Genomic DNA, 19,818 nt, shown 5'->3' on the forward strand with positions numbered 1-19,818 from the left:
TAAAGAGCTCCTAGATAAAAGGTTGCAGCATGTCATTCTCAATGGAGAGAAGTCTTCCGTGGATGTGGATAACATCGGAAGTTCACTGAGGCTTTTTGCGGATAATGCTGTGGTATATCGAACGGTTGTAACAATGGAAAATTGTACTGAAATGCAGGAGGATCTGCAGCGAATTGACGCATGGTGCAGGGAATGGCAACTGAATCTCAATGTAGGCAAGTGTAATGTTCTGCGAATACATAGAAAGAAACATTCCTTATCATTTAGCTACAAAATAGCAGGTCAGCAACTGGGAGCAGTTAATTCCATAAATTATCTGGGAGTACGCATTAGGTGTGATTTAAAATGGAATGATCATATAAAGTTGATCGTCGGTAAAGCAGATGCCAGACTGAGATTTATTGGAAGAATCCTAAGGAAATGCAATCCGAAAACAAAGGAAGTAGGTTACTGTACTCTTGTTCACCAACTGATTGAATACTGCTCACCAGTGTGGGATCCGTACCAGATAGGGTTCAAATTTGGTTCAAATGGCTCTTAGCACTATGGGACTCAACTGCTGAGGTCATCAGTCCCCTAGAACTTAGAACTACTTAAACCTAACTAACCTAAGGACATCACACACATCCATGCCCGAGGCAGTATTCGAACCTGCGACCGTAGCGGTCGCGTGGATCCAGACTGCAGCGCCTAGAACCGCTCGGCCACTTCGGCCGGCAGATAGGGTTGATAGGAGAGATAGAGAAGATCCAACGGAGAGCAGCGCGCTTCGTTACAGGATCATTTAGTAATCGCGAAAGCGTTACGGAGATGATAGATAAACTCCAGTGGAAGACTCTGCAGGAGAGACGCTCAGTAGCTCGGTACGGGCTTTTGTTGAAGTTTCGAGAACATGCCTTCACCGAGGAGTCAAGCAGTATCCTACGTATATCTAGCGAAGAGACCATGAGGATAAAATCAAAGAGATTAGAGCCCACACAGAGGCATACCGACAATCTTTGTTTCCACGAGCAATACGATACTGGAATAGAAGGGAGAACCGATAGAGGTACTCAAGGTACCCTCCGCCACACACCGTCAGGTGGCTTGTGGAGTATGGATGTAGATGTAGATGTGGTGCGCCGATACTTTCCACGTCGGTATAGCTTGGCTATACATAAAGGTGTGATGCTTGTGCAAAATGACAGTGAACAGTCGCGTGTGTTGATCCCCAAAGTTTTGCAAAAAGAAGAGTTGCACAGTCCAGGGCCAAGCATTGCAACTGTTTCTCACCTCGCATCCACGAGATGAACCATCGCCTGCGGAATTGCTTCACGGCCGTCGCCGTCGGACACTGGTCCACTTGCTCCACCTTCCTCAGCATCCGGCGCCGAAGATAAGCCACAAGTATCGCTTCGCGCCACACGATATTGTGGTTTTCCGGGGTTTTAGCGGCAGCAGGCGGTGGGCGCGAGGTGAGATCCTTCGTCGACTAGGCTCACACATGTATGTCATTTCAAGCCCAGACAGATTGCAATGCCGACATCACAATTAAAATCGCCGGCCGCGGTGGAGTGCTGTTCGAGGCGCTTCAGTCCGGAACCGCGAGACTACTAGGGTCGCAGGTTCGAATCCTACCTCGGGCATGGATGTGAGTGATGTCCTTAGGTTAGTTAGGTTTAATTAGTTCTAGGGGACTGATGACCTCAGATGTTAAGTTCAATAGTGATCAGAGCCATTTGAGCCAATTAAAATCGCCACTGTCATGTGCACAGTGATCCTTCTGTATCTCCTCCCCCATATTCACGGATCCCGAGGACACCGCGGCCACAGCAGCCGCCAGAGTGTGTCGTTACGACACCGCGGGACGACCCCATGGAGACGGACCCTTCGTCCTCTCCGCCTCCTCTCGTCCTACCGATGGAGCTGGACCCGCAGGGGCTAGCACCTTCCACATCTCGGTATGGGGCTCAGGATGTGGACGCGTACCCATCTGCGAAAATCACGGTGTCCCTTGCAGCCACAGCTTCCGGTCCAGCACAGCATCCACACTTCTGCCTCCCCGCCGTCGTCAAGTTCCCTATACGACGAGGTCCGCCGCTTTGGGGGAGGGGGGGGGGGGGGGAGGATTATGAATGTGCCGCCGTAACGTCAAGCGCCGGCACGTCGGTTTCAACAACATCAGAGCACAGAGCAGAGAGGGCTGTGAGACGACGTCAGCCAATAGTGCGTTGACCGACCCCTCTCTAGGACGACAACTGGACAGTAGCGCCATCTACACCAAGAGGACATAAACGCCGCGCAGCCTGCTGCGGTGCAATTGAAGTCCAGGCAGTCTATGAATTCGACAGCAACGACTTAGGAAATATTTTTCTTACTTGTGTTACGAATTGTGTATACTGAAGAGATGGCTTATGTTTCATGTCGCCCTTTTCTTACAACATCCCATTTAAAATTTTTCAAAGTTAAGTATTGTCATTTATCTTATTGTAATAAAAATCTATTAATACGACTTGACTGAACTGTTGTCTTGCCATCGGAGAAAGCATGTATCCTACAAACCCTACATTAGACGAGTGGGCAGAAAACAACAGTGGCACCTTTAAAACAGCACCATACGATGCCAACTTCGTCGAATATTTCACAGGGAAGGCTGTGAATTTGACAATGCGCCACACAACCGCGATTGTGTTACCGTGACTTCACTTAGCTCTCCAGAATCCATTTTAAAGTCACCTGTACCAATTAACTCAGTAGCTACTCGTTTATACACTGGGTGACAATTATTGACCTACATGAAAAAAAGTTAATTAATTACAAACTACTGCGTGCACTCACTTTCTTAAACACATAAAAGTCTCTACAGATATTCGGATTTAGGTTACGACACGTTCGATTTGAGATGACATCATTGACGATGATGTGGCGCAGACGAATATCGAAATTCCGCATGACCTGCTGAAGTGTCGGAACATAGATGCTGTCGATTACCTCCAGAGTGGCTGTTTACAGATCATCGGTGCTTTTGGGGTTATTGCTGCACACCTTGTCTTTAATATAGCCCCACAAAAAGGAGTCGTATGTGTTTAGATCCGGAGAATATGGTGGTCAATCGAGGCCCATGCCAGTGACTTCTGGTTACCTCAGAGCCAGAATGCGTTCCCAAAGTGCTCCTCCAGGACATCAACCATTTTCCTGCTTCGATGAGGTCTAGTTCGGTCTCGCATGAACCACATTTTGTCGAATCAGGATCACTTGGGCTAATGGGGATGAAATCATATTCCAAAACCTTCACGTACCATTTGGTAGTCACTGTGCCTTCAAGGAATATCGCATCGAGTGTTCCGTGACTGGACATTGCACACCATACAGTCACCCGTTGAGGGTGCAGAGACTAGTCGATAGTGAAACGCTGATTCTCAGCCCCTTACATGCACCAGTTTTGCTTATTGACGAATTCATTCAAATGTAAGTGTGCTAAACGTATCCATGAATACTACTTCCGAACACGCCCCGCGTGGCCAACCATGCAGTTTGAACGTCCTAACGCAAACCGTTCAGACGTTATGCTTATTTTATTTCATATAGTTCAATAATTGTCACTCTGTAGATCATTGAATGTATTGTAAGGAACACAACGTTTCACAAGTAGTTGTATTGAAGTCATTTGCTTCATTATCTCTTAGACGAATTTTTCGGATAACCACTCGTCTATATCCGCAGTCTTGTCATATTCCTGCCCAAAGGGAATCCAGATCACAGTGCAAAATGCCACACCGGACTTGCCATGCTTGCGTGGATTTTTACGTAAGGATTGTTGATACCACTCCACCGCTTGTAACACTACAATCAACAGTGTTAATAATTTGTACTGATTAATTCTGCATAATGTAAAGTGTATATTCTTTACTATGTGATGTCTTTGATCTACTGTAAAGAAGTGGAAAGGTCGTGTGAGATGATTACTCTTTGCAAGTTAAGTTCTTTGTATTATTTGGAGGGAACTGGTATTTAATTATGTATCTTTGTGTTGACTACTTAATATGTTTAAATTATGAGATTTTTTAATAATGTGTTTGCTGGCAACTATGTAATAACTGGTTCATACATAAGGACTTTTGTATCGTATAAAGAGAAACCCAAAGTACTTCCCCTCTGCAACGGTAGTGAGTTGGCGCGCTTGAAACAGGTGGATGTGGCGCTCAGTCTGGCCGGCAAGTGAGAGAGCACAGTAGTCACTCGGTAGCAAGTAACTGACGAGTAAACAGCGCAGGTGCCGAGTGAGGCTTACAGAATTGCAATTGGAATGGAATGGCCTCGGATTTAATATTCGGCTGTAAAATGGTGCTCTCGATTTGGGAAAAGCTCTAAAAATGAGATTAACAATGCCAAGAAGAGGTAAATAGAGCTTATTTTTGCCAATGGAAGGACCGCCTACCCGCCACATGCTCACCACCACGATTGTGCAACCACTTTGTCACACATACGTAAGGTCAGAACTGTATTACAGTATGAACCAGTAATTTTGTGTTTGGTTCTGTGAAAATACAATCCTAATAACCAAAATGTCTTTGAGCAATGTGTCCATCCTATGCACTTATCCGAGTAGGATCTTCTTGTGTAAGTGATGAAATCCGAGAGCGTCCTTTGCATATAAAGCATTAATAGTTTTACAGTGCATTTTATTGATGTGTGGCAAAGTTATGTCGGTACTCTTAATGAGCAGCGTAAAATTTACTTGTTTTTGATACATATAAAAGAGACTATTTCTGTTTGAATAATTTGAAACTTAACTAGAAAATGAACTTGAATATCAGTTTAGGAAAGAGTATTACTTGGAAAACAAAAGTGTTCTACTGTCTGTTGCATTAAAGTTGTTTTCAATGCTACTCGCTTCACAAGAGGTATCATGACACTTTGTCTTGAGGGTGTTTGAAGTAAAATTTTACTGGAGATTATCCCTGATTTGTAGAGGTTATTGTCAGGGTCAAAGAGTGGTAAATTAGTACAAAATTAATGGTCTCAGATGAAAGAGTGATCCAGTTCTACCTTAATGTTACGTAATTTTGAAAGTGTGTATAGTTCTGTCGTTACAATGAAAGGTACAGTTTGTGGGACCATATTTCTACTCCATCATAACAAAAAGGATAAATCAGATTAGTAGGTTTCTACCTAATCATTCTGGAAGTGATTACTGAGAAGCAAAGGTAAAAGGTTTGTATACTGTGTCTCCTTACTGCTTTTATATAGTAAACTTGTGTATTAATTGTACTTGACTATTATCATGTGCTATCCGGTCTATTGTGGGTTGTGAAGAGCAAGTTTAGGCTATATTAGTTAAAGGCAAAAGTAATGATTAAAGCAAACAAGGAAAAGGGCTCATTTGCAAACCTTGTGAATGCTTAACAGCTAAAGTGACAACTGCTACTAACCACTATGTAATTTGTCCATTTGGGTGTGTTCATTGCACTTCACAGAACAGTATTTAATGATTGTTCGTTTTGAATTAGTAAAATTAAGTTCTTTATAAATAATGCTTTTACGTTATTATGCCTGATTCGGCTGGCGGCCGTATAACTATTTCATTTGACAGTAATCAGTTGCTGTTACTTCTTGAAAATTTATTTCTTTCTGCTGTCTACCTACAGCTATTATTGCGAAATTAATGTTCGATACCAATTTTTTCCGTTAGGTAAACTCGATCAGTTTTCTAAACTCCTCTCAGACGGTAACATTTACTGCAAGCTTAGGCCATATTTGGCAAATTTACTACCGCAGTAGAGTTATACGTGGCTGCCTTGTGACAGAAATAAACCTTGTCGTCACTTGGTTAAACTTCATGCTGGTATAACAAGCGGAGCGGTAGTGTTATACGCTGCTCGCCGAGGCGTGGTGGAAACTGATGAAATGTGTGCTTCACTCCCACATCCCCTCCTTTTGCCAACATATCACAGTGTACTATTTATATCATGTGTAAATAGGGTGCCAGATATGTAGTAAAAATTACGTAAATTCAAATTGGAACTCAAAGGTATTCATTATTACGCTAAAAGCCAAAGACATTCTTTAAACCTTGAAAGTCAAAGATATTCCTTATTTCTGGTGTAAAAATAGTGTGAACTGACATTACTTATATACTGATCAGCTGTGTACTTTATACCCCTCCCTCATCTCTTTCCAACACATGGCTGAAACGTCCTGTCCAAATAAAAATATGTATCTGAGTGGAAGTCTATTTTGTGACTTTTGACTTTCTTGGAAATATACTCTATCAACTGGGATATCCAAATACAACTCATGAACTGCATTCACAGCTGTACTTACGTGAAATGCTATGATTGCTGGTACGAGTCCACATCAGGCACATAATTTCAATCTTCCAAGATATTCCATTTCAGCACAAACTCCGCTGCAGAGCGAAAATGCATTAAAGTAACAATCAGGCAGTTTATGGCTAAGTTATTTGTCAACAGCGCCCTTTCTTCCAGAACTGCTAATTCTGCGAGGCATGCAGGAGAACTTCTGTGATGTTTGTCATTTAGAAGTGGTTTATTACTAATTTTAATGTAACTGTGTAAGATCCAGATAAATGTCCCTCGCAGGTGAGTGTACTAAAATCCTAGTGATCAACTGCCGAAGCATTCGCAACTTAGTTCTAGAGTTTCAAGCGCTCCTAAATAGACAATGAAATTCGCATAAAACTAGATACGGAATGACGGTTAAAGCCCGATTTTAACAGCAGTGAGCTATATGGGTAAAATTTAAGCGTATATAGAAAGGATGTGTTAATGGGAAAAGGTGATTGTGTATTAGTCGCAGTAGACAAGAAACGCAAATCTACTGTGATAGAAACCGAACATGATGCGAAATTGTTTGTGGAAGACTCAGTACCATCGATGGGCATAAAGTTAGAACTGAATCCATTTATCGACCACTAGGCTCACCTTCTAATGTGACCGAAAACTTTAGAAAATACTTCGGTTCCCTAATATATAAGTTCCCCAATCATTCTCCATTCATCGGAGAAGACTTTAAGCATCCAACAATAAATTAGGATATTTACAGTTTTGTTAATGGTGGCGGAGATAAGCCATCGTCTGAAACTTTACCACAATGTTTATGAGGAAATTATCTAGAACAGATGCCGGCCGTTGTGGGCGAACGGTTCTAGGCGATACAGTCTGGAACCGCGCGACCGCTACGGTCGCAGGTTCGAATCCTGCCTCGGGCATGGATGTGTGTGATGTCCTTAGGTTAGTTAGGTTTAAGTAGTTCTAAGTTCTAGGGGACTGATGACCTGAGAAGTTAAGTCCCATAGTGCTCAGAGCCATTTGAACCAATCTAGAACAGATGCTTCGAATCCCCGCACGTGATGTTAATGGATTAGATCAAATGGAAAAAAAATAGACCGGACCTTTCTGGAAACGCCCAGGTTATTCGTTCATGGTATAAAGGGAATTCACAGGTCCAGTGGCTGTTTATGCAAAAAGAGACAGTCTAACGACTTATCGTCGCAATTATTTACAAAGAAACGGCAGTTACAGAGGAGAAGGGTGAGAGTTCTTTATATCTATAATGTAGTCACACAATCGTTTGGAATAACTAACTTGCTATGAAACGACATTACAGCATCATGCAGAAACAATTTAAAGATGTAGGCGACTCTGAAAGAGGTAAAAATTATAACGATTGACAAACGGTTTGTATAGACTACAGTGTTCTGTATATTAAGATACACATTGTGTTAAATATGCAGACATGAAAAACGTGAAGAAACTGGTGGTGTGTTAGTAAATTTTCTGAAATCACCGTATTATTACATCGTCAGTTCATTCTTTTCCATGGAATTTAACGCAGAGACTGGAGGCGTTTTATTTTACTGAAAAGTACGTTGGTTAAGCAAAAAACATGCCTGAAGAATTTATCGACTCAGGCTCTGCCATTTTTAATTAATGAAGGGTAAAGGAAAACAACAACAACATAATACAGTAGACTGCTGACAGCCCTCAGGGAGACACTCCAAGGTGAGAAGCAACTTACTTCTGGTTTCATGGTGAATGTGAATGCATTTAGAAAGAAACTCGCATTGTGGAAGGAGCACCGCCCATTTCCCTAAATTCACTGGCGTTGAAAAAAACGCGAATATTGAACAAACCATTGTGGCGTTGAAACATTTACAGGGATAGCTTTTTAAACTTTTGAAGACGCTGTAAATCTTACAACTGTTTTTGAGCTAGTTTCGAGATCGTTTGCCATTTCAGCGCCCCTGTGTATCTGCAGATGGAAGTGGTTGATTTTCAGTGTAATTCCGGCTTAAAAGACAAACTGCTTTGCTTTAAAGCTATCCAGGAGTTCTAAGTGATTTTCCTGCGGAATAATTTCCACGTCTCCATAACGACATTGCAAATGCTGTGTCAATGTTTAGATCAACACATATGCACCAAATGCTTTTTTCGATTATGAAACAAAAAATTAGCCAGTATAACGTGGCTACCTGAGTGACGGCAATCTGTGAAGCTCCCGCCTTCCTTCCATATACTGATGATTTGTGGCAGATATAAATTTTATTATGTCTTCAGTCCACCAAAAATGATTAAATAATATTAAAAATTTTCTTTCATGTGCTTTATGATGATGAGAAAGATGAAATATTAAACAAAGGCGCATGATGCATGCAGAACTTCTACGGTTTCGCAACTTCCCCCTCTTCCCACTCAGACAGCATGGCGTGGGAGAGGAATGTGTGCGCATTCAGGCGAGAGAGACTGGCACGCATACACGAGAGTAGCATGCGTGTTGAGTCCTTGGACGTCGCTGCCTTAGGAGAAATGTTGACGAAGTATTTGCAGATCTGTGCATGGTAACGGTCAAAAATGGTAAAAAAATTATTGTATCCTACATCCATCATTTTAACCTAGTCTCAGGTAGTGGCTCAAATGGCTCTGAGCGCTATGCGACTTAACTTCTGAGGTCATCAGTCGCTTACAGCTTAGAACTAATTAAACCTAACTAACCTAAGGTCACCACACACATCTATGCCCGAGGCAGGATTCGAACCTGCGACCGTAGCGGTCGCTCGGCTGCAGACTGTAGCGCCCAGAACCGCACGGCCACTCTGGCCGGAAAGGTAGTGGCGTGAGCGCTTACATAAACTACTCCGCAGTACTTGTCGCTGGCTCCCACACTATTACGCTGCTTAGGGACGCCACCACGCTAATGCTGAGTGAGAGACGCCAACTTTCTGCCACAAACCCGCCAATTGGAGGACCGGGTGCCGTCACGTGAGGTACGCAGGAGTGTTGGCGACGTAGCGGCCGCTACAGCAGGTCACTCTCTTGCCTGCCAGCTTCCTTACCCTCTGGACGTGTCCACCACTCCTTCCTATTGAGGGCGAAATGCTCTTTCCGTACCATGTCCGTTTCACTTCGTGGCCGTAGCAATTTTTCATAGCATTGTGTCCCTTAGTTGTAGTTCCTCGGAATAAAACCAATTTTTTCCCTGAATCCTGGCCTTTATTATTGTAGGAAAAACACCCCTGATGCCCCTGTTACTATCCTGACATGTACAAAATGGTGTCCAGCAGTGGGATCTTTACCATCGTTCGATCCGAATCAATAGTTTGCTACCGACCCTATGTGTTGACAACCATAGCATCGCCTAACGGTTTGCCGCCGTGGGCCGCTTAGCTGTTTGCGCTGGACGCGCACACAACATGTTAGACCTTTGAGAGCGCATGCGAGCGCACTATATGGCCACGCTCCGCTATATCGCGTCCCACGCCGCCGGCAGTAGAAGAGGCGCCGCGGGCCGCGTCGCACCTTGCGCTGCCGCTTTGTGGCAGCCGCCTCTCGCCGCCGCCGCCGCCGCCGCCGCCGCCGCCGCCTTCGCCACCCCCGACGCAGATGCCCCTGCCACCTCCTTGCACCCCCACCTCCGCCAACGGTTCCGCCGTCGTGTGATGTAAGTGTCGCTGCAATCCGTTCTGCTCGTTAACTTCCGTCGAAGTATTTTTCCATCGCCTGGAATAGAACGAGGCGTTTTGTATACATCTGTTCGGTCTCAGTCCCAGTTTCGTAACCGTGCCTGATTTATATACTTATATGGATATGGTGTCCGTTCTTTTGACATGTCCGAAAGAACAGACACCATATCCATGTAAGTATACAGTTCTGGCAATACCGGCCATTACCTTCTTCTTCTGTGCGATGCACACATATAACCTCACCTCTTCCGGGACGTGGTAAGAATGTCTTCCACTAGTACTTAGTGTGTTGGGGTGAGACACTACGAATGTAGTGTGTGGACATGTTGTTGTTGTTGTTGTGGTCTTCAGTCCTGAGACTGCTTTGATGCAGCTCTCCATGCTACTCTATCCTGTGCAAGCTTCTTCATCTCCCAGTACCTACAGCAGCCTACATCCTTCTGAATCTGCTTAGTGTATTCATCTCTTGGTCTCCCTCTACGATTTTTACCCTCCACGCTGCCCTCCAGTACTAAATTGGTTATCCCTCGATGTCTCAGAACATATCCTACCAACCGATCCCTTCTTCTAGTCAAGTTGTGCCACAAGCTCCTCTTCTCCCCAATCCTATTCAATACATCCTCATTAGTTATGTGATCTACCCATCTAATCTTCAGCATTCTTCTGTAGCACCACATTTCGAAAGCTTCTATTCTCTTCTTGTCTAAACTATTTATCGTCCACGTTTCACTTCCATACATGGCTACACTCCATACAAATACTTTCAGAAACGACTTCCTCACACTTAAATCTATACCCGATGTTAACAAATTTCTCTTCTTCAGAAACGCTTTCCTTGCCATTGCCAGTCTACATTTTATATCCTCTCTACTTCGACCATCATCAGTTATTTTGCTCCCCAAATAGCAAAACTCCTTTACTACTTTAAGTGTTTCATTTCCTAATCTAATTCCCTCAGTATCACCCGACTTAATTCGACTACATTCCATTATCCTCGTTTTGCTTTTGTTTATGTTTATCTTATACCCTCCTTTCAAGATACTGTCCATTACGTTCAACTGCTCTTCCACGTCCTTTACTGTCTCTGACAGAATTACAATGTCATCGGCGAACCTCAAAGTTTTTATTTCTTCTCCATGGATTTTAATACCTACTCCGAACTTTTCGTTTGTTTCCTTTATTGCTTGCTCAATATACAGATTGAATAGCATCGGGGATAGGCTACAACCCTGTCTCACTCCCTTCCCAACCACTGCTTCCCTTTCATACCCCTCAACTCTTATTACTGCCATCTGCTTTCTGTACAAATTGTAAATACCCTTTCGGTCCCCGTATTTTACCCCTGCCACCTTCAGAATTTGAAAGAGAGTATTCCAGTCAACATTGTCAAAAGCTTTCTCCAAGTCTACAAATGCTAGAAACGTAGGTTTGTCTTTCCTTAATCTATTTTCTAAGATAAGTCGTAGGGTCAGTATTGCCTCACGTGTTCCAACATTTCTACGGAATCCAAACTGATCTTCCCCAAGGTCAGCTTCTACCAGATTTTCCATTCGTCTGTAAAGAATTCGCGTTAGTATTTTACAACTGTGACTTATTAAACTGATAGTTCGGTAATTTTCACATCTGTCAACACCTGCTTTCTTTGGGATTGGAATTATTATATTGTTCTTGAAGTCTGAGGGTATTTCGCCTGTCTCATACAGCTTGCACACCAGATGGTAGAGTTTTGTCAGGACTGGCTCTCCCAAGGCTGTCAGTAGTTCTAATGGAATGTTTTCTACTCCCGGGGCCTTGTTTCGACTCAGGTCTTTCAGTAAACTGTCAAACTCTTCACGCAGTATCCTATCTCCCATTTCATCTTCATCTACATCCTCTTCCATTTCCATAATATTGTCCTCAAGTACATCGCCCTTTTATAGAACGCACATGTACATTACCATGACGTGGAGGACGCATAAATCGGCCATCCCGTTCTCCTGATCTTACACCTCTGGACTTTTTTCTGTGGGGTACGTTAAAGGAGAATGTGTACCGTGATGTGCCTACAACCCCAGAGGATATGAAACAACGTATTGTGGCAGCCTGCGGCGACATTACACCAGGTGTACTGCGGCGTGTACGACATTCATTACACCAGAGATTGCAATTTTGTGCAGCAAATAATGTCCACCACATTGAACATCTATTGGCCTGACATGTCGGGACACACTCTATTCCACTCCGTAATTGAAAACGGTAACCACGTGTGTACGTGTACCTCACCCCTCATGGTAATGTACATGTGCGTCAGTGAAAAAGACCAATAAAAAGGTGTTAGCATGTGGACGTAATGTGCTGTTCCAGTCTCTTCTGTACCTAAGGTCCATCACCGTTCCCTTTGGATCCCTACGTAATTCGGTGCTCTCCGATACACACGATCGAACAGCGGAGGAGTGGTACTCAAGCGTCAACTTTAGGTTACAATATCTCCGGATGTAATTAACATTTTACAATGCAACAAACGGCACTGATTACGTATTTGTTTATATTTTCAGATGGGCTAACAAAACTAACGGGGTTCCATTTAAAGAAAACTTAGGTTTGTGTTAAAAAACATACTTCCGTGCATTTTTTTTATGGTTTGTATTAAACAATTATACTAGCCCCTCTCCTCACGTTCGGTCTGTGGAATCGATTCGTCAGTATTTGATGTGGTTTACGAAATACATCCAGCAGTAATGTTAGGTGACTCACCCTGTATATCAACGCCCGCCAGCAGCTGAAGGTATTAATATAATTCTAATGCCTGATTTACGTCCTCGCCATCAGCGGAGAGGGCGAAATCCACTCCCGATGCTGCAACTGCGGCCCTGAGCGAGGCTGATCGCATTACTTTACTGCAGCAGCAGATAAATACCCTGCCAGTTGAAAAACAGAGCTAAAGGAGCGGATCTACGCGATAACTAGCGAACATGAAGCCAGAGCTGCTGAAAATGCGGCTACTGTTGGCAATTCAAGAGGCCGTAAAGTTGAAACAGAAAAAATTAGTATCAGATGTAGTCAGTACGCTTCCACCCGTAACGTTTGTACCGCCTTTTGTTGGAGAGCCAGGCGAAAATGTAGCAGCATTTTTGCAAAACTTCAAGGACATGAGACGTATATGCGCATGGCCAGAGAATTTTTTGTTAAATGTCACCAAGCTGAAGTTTTTGTGCGATGTGCCAACTTGTGTTGAATCAGTAGACGCGTTACGGGCAGCACCCACTTTTCAGTTATTGTCAAAGGGATTAGCAAATCGCTACCCCGAAAGGTGTCGTATTAGCTATTACCGTGATCGGTTGTCCACCCTTAATCAGGAAAGCGGGAAGGACTTTGAAGCATTTTCGGACAGAATTTGGGCAGCAGCCTGTCGCACATACATCCTGGGAAGGGATAATATACGTAATGAAGTGTTAATTGAAGATGCTTAAGCGAGAGCAATTGATGTACTCATACGCGGAATAAATCCACATATAGGAAGTGAGGTAAGGATAGCCTCCCTTACCTCCTTACATGAAGCAGTCGGAGCTGCTCTATTACGCGAGGGAGCGGGAAGATTTTTATCCACCACCGCGCACGCCAGCGAAGCGCGATGTGTGTTCGTTAATTGAAGAATACTCAGTATTGTAGAACACCCAGTATAATGGCGTTGATTGAAACTGAACTACACTTCTCGAACAACCACTATAAACACACAAAAACAAATAACTTGTAGACGACCATTCATGAAGAGCGTCGGTGAGCTCCGTCGGAGCTGGTCCTAGCTCGGTGAGGAACTGGTTGTACTGCTGCTGCGCTGGCCTTATAAAGCCGACGGAGGCCGGCGGAGTACTCCAACTTTCCCTGTGTCTGTGAGGCGACCTCTGCAGAAAAAGGTTCACATTAGTCTCTAGCAAGTTCTGTTTGTTTTGAAGAATGGTTTTCCTCTTGGTTGCGCCTGCAAGTGCTTGTGTATGTTATAAGGTACACAGGGGTGTCTTGAGTGTAGTCTGCCAGGCAGGGGCCGTCTGTGGCAGACCTAACATCAATGACACGGATTACCAGAGATGCGGGAAGCCCAACTATTTGGGCGAGCGCTGGTAGGCTTCCTGTTGTAAGAAATGCCATACCGTCGGACACGAACAGGTTCGTTGTTCGCAAAATAAGGGACCGAATTCCCCCAAGAAGAACGTGCCAGCAGGGAAAAAAAAGGATAATCAGTGAAACAGGAGTACTACTCCGCGGGGAAATGAGCGTGGGGCAGGTTCTGCCATCCACCCTTTACCCCCAATGAAATACATGAACCCTATAAAAAGGGGAGAACCCACTGCGTTGGCAAATTTAGTTTTAGAGGGGAAACTCAGAGGAAAGACTGTCAAAATTCTTGTAGATACAGGAGCTCAGATTAGTGCTCTTTTCGTTTCTTTTAATGACTAGCATGTGCTAAAACCACCACACTACAATATAAGTGGACTTGTAGATGAAATGATTATTCCTGCAGGTACTTGTACAACAGACCTACACAATGAAGGGAAAAAGTATGTCTTTGACATGGAGGTAGTGAGGACGCGCAGACGAGATTTTGATATCATCCTGGGTGACGATGTCCTAACACGCTACACACTGCGACAGATTACAGGTCGCACACAGTTCGGTTCAGTCACACACACGGCTATCCTCACAGTGAGCGTGTGTCTCATTCGCGAGGAACCTCTGAAGGGACGCCTAGAACCACGTAAATTGGCGTTGAAAACAGTCACACCTGTAACAGTAAGCGCTGGAGAAGGAAAAGCTCTCTGGATTGAAGTCAAAGACCGGAGACCACCGAGATCAGAATTTCTGGCCGACCCGCTCGCCCAGAACGACTTTCTCGACAGGCTGCAAATCGATGTTAAGGGAGGTCTAAGTAGACCCGAGCCAAAAGGGAACATGTTTCAAATCCTTGAGTGTGTTGGAAATTTCGGTCAACGGAATGTAGAAATCCCACGTGGCACAATAATAACCAATGGTGAAGAAGTTACGCAAATGGAAGTTTCGCACCAGAAACAGTGTGAAGAGGAAAGACGTGAGCAGTTACCTGTGAGGAAGGTTTGCGCTTTAGCACCATCGTTAAGAAATCAGTTGAAAGAGAGGTTGGCACATTTGCCGAAATCTGAGCAAAATCTATTATATTCAGTTTTAGAGGACTATGCGTGGTTATTCAAGGAAAGGCAATACTTGCAAGCAACTGACCTCATACAACACGGGAGACGCTAGACCAATAGCGCAGAAGCCGTATCTTTTACCCCATCAATTACAATCCGTTGTTTAAGATACGATTCAACAGCAATTAGTTGCGGGGATAATTCAATCCTTTGTAAGCCCTTGGGCTTGCCAAAAAACTCAAGCAATGGGGAGAAAGCCTATAGTCTACATGTCGATATGAGAGAGGTAAACAAGGTTACCGCTGCCACAAATCGACGAGACCTTAGACAGGTTAGGAAGTTGAAATTACTTTACGACCCTTGACATGCGTTCTGGATATCGTCAGATTCCGATTGCACCATAGGATAGGCGTAAAACTGCTTTTTTGGTCTCATCTGGATTGTTTGTACTCTTACGCATGCCTTTTGGTCTAAGGAATGCGCCTGCTACTTTTCAAAGATTTGCCGACTAGTTATTGAGAGGCTTAAAGACTACTGTCTGTCTTGTGCATCTTGACGACATCATAATTTTTGCAAAAGCAGTGGAAGATCATTCTGACAGATTAAGAAATGTAATGTCTAGATTTCAATATGCACACTTGAGATTAAAAGTAGAAAAATGTCCTTTAGCACAGTCACAGTTTCAGTACCTGGAATACATCTTTAGTTCAGATGCAGTTAAGCCATTTCCTGGGCGAACTGAAGCAGTGGATATTTTCCAGTCCCAAATAATGATTACAAACTTTCCTAGGCTTGGCCAGCTATTATAGGCGTTTTGTGCAGGATTATGCTACAATAGCGTAGCCATTAACCAAATTACTAAAGAAAGATGTAGTATTTGAATGGACAGATGAGTGCGAAGCAGCAATGAGGATAATTAAAAAAAATTGACTAGTCTAACTTTACTACTACATCCAGATTTTGAAAAACCTTTTATTCTTTTCACGGACACATCAGATTATGCTGTCGGAGCTGTTTTATGTCAGGAATGTAATGGTCAGGAAAGATCAGTTGGTAATGCCTCCAGACGAATGAACTCAGCAGAAATAAATTACAGTAATACCGAGAAGGAGTTGCCAGCTCTCATGTCTGGAGTAAATTACATTCGGTGTTACTTGTATGGACATCAGTTTAGTGTGGTCACGGACCACGCTGCTTTAGCGTGTATGTAAACTGTAAAAGATCCCAGTAGTCACTTGACTACAGTCCGTCCGCGGTAGCCAAGTGGTCAGCGCGACAGAATGTCAATCTTAAGGGCCCAGGTTCGACTCCCGGTTGGGTCGGAGATTTTCTCCGCTCTGTGACTGGGTGTTGTGTTGTCCTACTTATCATCATTTCATCCCCATCGGCGCGCAAGTCGCTGAAGTGTCGTCAATTCGGAAGACTTGCACCCAGCGAACAGTCTACCCGACGGGAGGCCCTAATCACATGACTTTTTTTTTTTACTAGGCTACTTGTGAGAATATAATTACACAGTTATGCATAAGCCTGGCCACCTGCACAACTATGCCGACGGCCCAAACTGGTAGGTTAGAGTTGTGCAAATAGATGATATTTCCGTAGAAGAAATGAAAGAAACACAAGAGAGATGTACAATGCCACTTGTGTGCACCACTATCTGATTTTGTTACAGCAGGTGGTATACTACATCGCAAGACCCCGATGGGTAACTTAGTAGTAATCCGTAAAGAATGGCAACGACGAATAATAGCACTGTCTCATAATAGTCTACAGGCTTGTCATACTAGACGATGAGCCATGAATCCTCAAATTACTGGTGGAGATGTCGACAAACCGACGTTACAGAGCATATACGAGGGCTGCCAGGAAAGTAATGCATGGCATTTTTTCCTTCAACAATTCTTTACTGAACATAATGAGAATTACACACATGGAGGAATGGTATTTTGTCTACACACCTTATTTTTCCACGTAATGTCCATCCTGTTCTATGGCCTTCCTCCAGCGCCAAACAAGCCCGTGTATGCCCTGTCGGTAGCAACACTTGTTCTGGCGGCGGAGTAAGTGCTTCATTGTGTGAATCATCTCCTCCTCGTCCTCAAAATGTCTTCTACGAACGGCGTTCTTCAATAGCCCAAACAAGTGGAAGTCCGAGGGGGCTAGGTCTGGGCTGTAGGATGGATGGGGTAACACTGTCCAATCCCGTTTTGCGATATGTTCAGTAGTCCTCGGACTTGCGTGAAGCCGAGCATTATCGTGTTGCAGCGAAGCCTCTCCTGGGCTGCGGTGGCGCCGAAGTCACTGGAAGCGCTTCTTAAGTTTTCTTAATGTGTTGACATATTATTCTGAATTAATGGTACTGCCTCTTGGCATCACATCAGTTAGAATTATACCCGTCTCAACTATATCTCTTATGTTACGCAACTTTCCCTTCTACAATAACCTATGAAACCTTCCCTTAGGATCTTTAACTCTTGCTTAATATTAACAAATGAAATCTTCCCTTTGAAATTAATTCTCTTTCTCAATAATAATAAGTGCAATCTTCGCATGCAAATTTAAATGCTGCTTATTAAAAGTGATAGACTGATTATTTCGACGAAACATAGAAAAAAACGCTTCAAATGGCTCTGAACACTATGGGACAACATCTAAGGTCATCAGTCCACTAGAACTTAGAACTAATTAAATCTAACTAACCTAAGGACATCCATGCCCGAGGCAGGATTCGAACCTGCGACCGTAGCGGCCGCGCGATTCCAGATTGTAGTACCTAGAACCGCTCGGCCACCCCGGCCGGCCGAAACATAGGATGTGATGTCGACGTGGCCCTCAGTCGTTACCAGCAATGACCCAATACTGTTCCTTACCTTTTTTACTGTTACTGGATCGCCATCTGACTACTACATTGAACTGCGACGTGAATATACTTACTCTGTTTTACTATACTCTATTAGCTCTGGTGGGCTATCCTAATAAGTGGCTGTATTTATTACCAAAGCTGACGTTATTCTTTAATAGCAAAGCTGACGTTATTCTTTAATTAATTTGACTGAAGTAACGTACTTCAGTCAAATTAATTAAAGAATATCGTCAGCATCATAGTTAAACTTTTTCTTGACAACAATAAAATTTTGCAAAGTTATACGTTGATGGTTTTTGGGATGGATTATAATCAGTAATGCAACGCTGCAGGCAAAAATTAATTATATTCTGAAAACTTTTCTTGTAATATTTACTGCTGGTAATGAAATGATTTTACAAACGTTCAAATGGGACTTACTTTTTACAATAATCTTACAACTACTATTGCGCCAACATACCTTCAGTAGTCTTGAGTTACTCAAAAAAAAATAATTCAGTAATATTAGTTCCGTTTATGATAATACAATACTGGCCATTAAAATTGCTACACCAAGAAGAAATGCAGATGATAAACGAGTATGCATTGGACAAATATATTATACTAGAACTGACATGTGATTACATTTTCACGATATTTGGGTACATAGATGCTGAGAAATCAGTACCCAGAAGAACCACCTCTGGCCGTAATAACGGCACTGATGCGCCTAGGCATTGAGTCGATCAGAGTTTGGATGGCGTGTACAGGTACAGCTGCCCATGCAGCTTCAACACGATACCACAGTTCATCAAGAGTAGTGACTGGCGTATTGTGATGAGCCAGTTGCTCGGCCACCACTGACCAGACGTTTTCAGTTGGTGAGAGATCTGGAGAATGTGCTGGCCAGGGCAGCAGTCGAACATTTTCTGTATCCAGAAAGGCCAGTACAGCACTTGCTAAATGCGGTCTTGCATTATCCTGCTGAAATGTAGGGTTTCGCAGGGATCGAATGAAGGGTAGAGCCACCGGTCGTAACTCATCTGAAATGTAGCGTCCACTGTTCGAAGTGCCGTCAATGCGAACAGGAGGTGACCGAGACGTGTAACCAATGGAACGCCATTCTTTCACGCCGGGTGATGCGCTTCCAATGTGCGTTCACCACGATGTCGCCAAACACGGATTCATCCGAAAAAATTACGTTTTGCCATTCGTGCACCCAGGTTCGTCGGTGAGTACACCATCGCAGGCGGTCCTGTCTGTGATGCAGCGTCAAGGGTAACCGCAGCCATGGTCTCCGAGCTCATAGTCCATGCTGCTGCAAACGTCATCGAACTGTTCGTACAGATGGTTGTTGTCTTGCAAACGTCCCCATCTGTTGACTCAGGGATCGAGACGTGGCTGCACGATCCGTTACAGCCATGCGGATAAGATGCCTGTCATCTCAACTGCTAGTGATACGAGGCCGTTGGGATCCAGCACGGCGTTCCGTATTACGCTCCTGAACCCACCGATTCCATATTCTGCCAACAGTCATTGGATCTCGACCAACGCGTGCAGCAGTGTCGCGATACGATAAACCACAATCGCGATAGGCTACAATCCGACCTTTATCAAAGTCGGAAACGTGATGGTACGCATTTCTCTTCCTTACACGAGGCATCACAACAACGTTTCACCAGGCAACGGCGGTCAACTGTTGTTTGTGTATGAGAAATCGGTTGGAAACTTTCCTCATGTCAGCACGCCGTAGGTGTCACCACAGGCGCCTACCTTATGTGAATGCTCAGAGAAGCTAATAATTTGCATATCGCAGCATCTTCTTCCTGTCGGTTAAATTTCGCGTCTGTAGCACGTCATCTTCATGGTGTGGC

The sequence above is a fragment of the Schistocerca serialis genome, chromosome 3, assembly GCF_023864345.2.
Source record: "Schistocerca serialis cubense isolate TAMUIC-IGC-003099 chromosome 3, iqSchSeri2.2, whole genome shotgun sequence".
NCBI lineage: Eukaryota > Metazoa > Arthropoda > Insecta > Orthoptera > Acrididae > Schistocerca > Schistocerca serialis.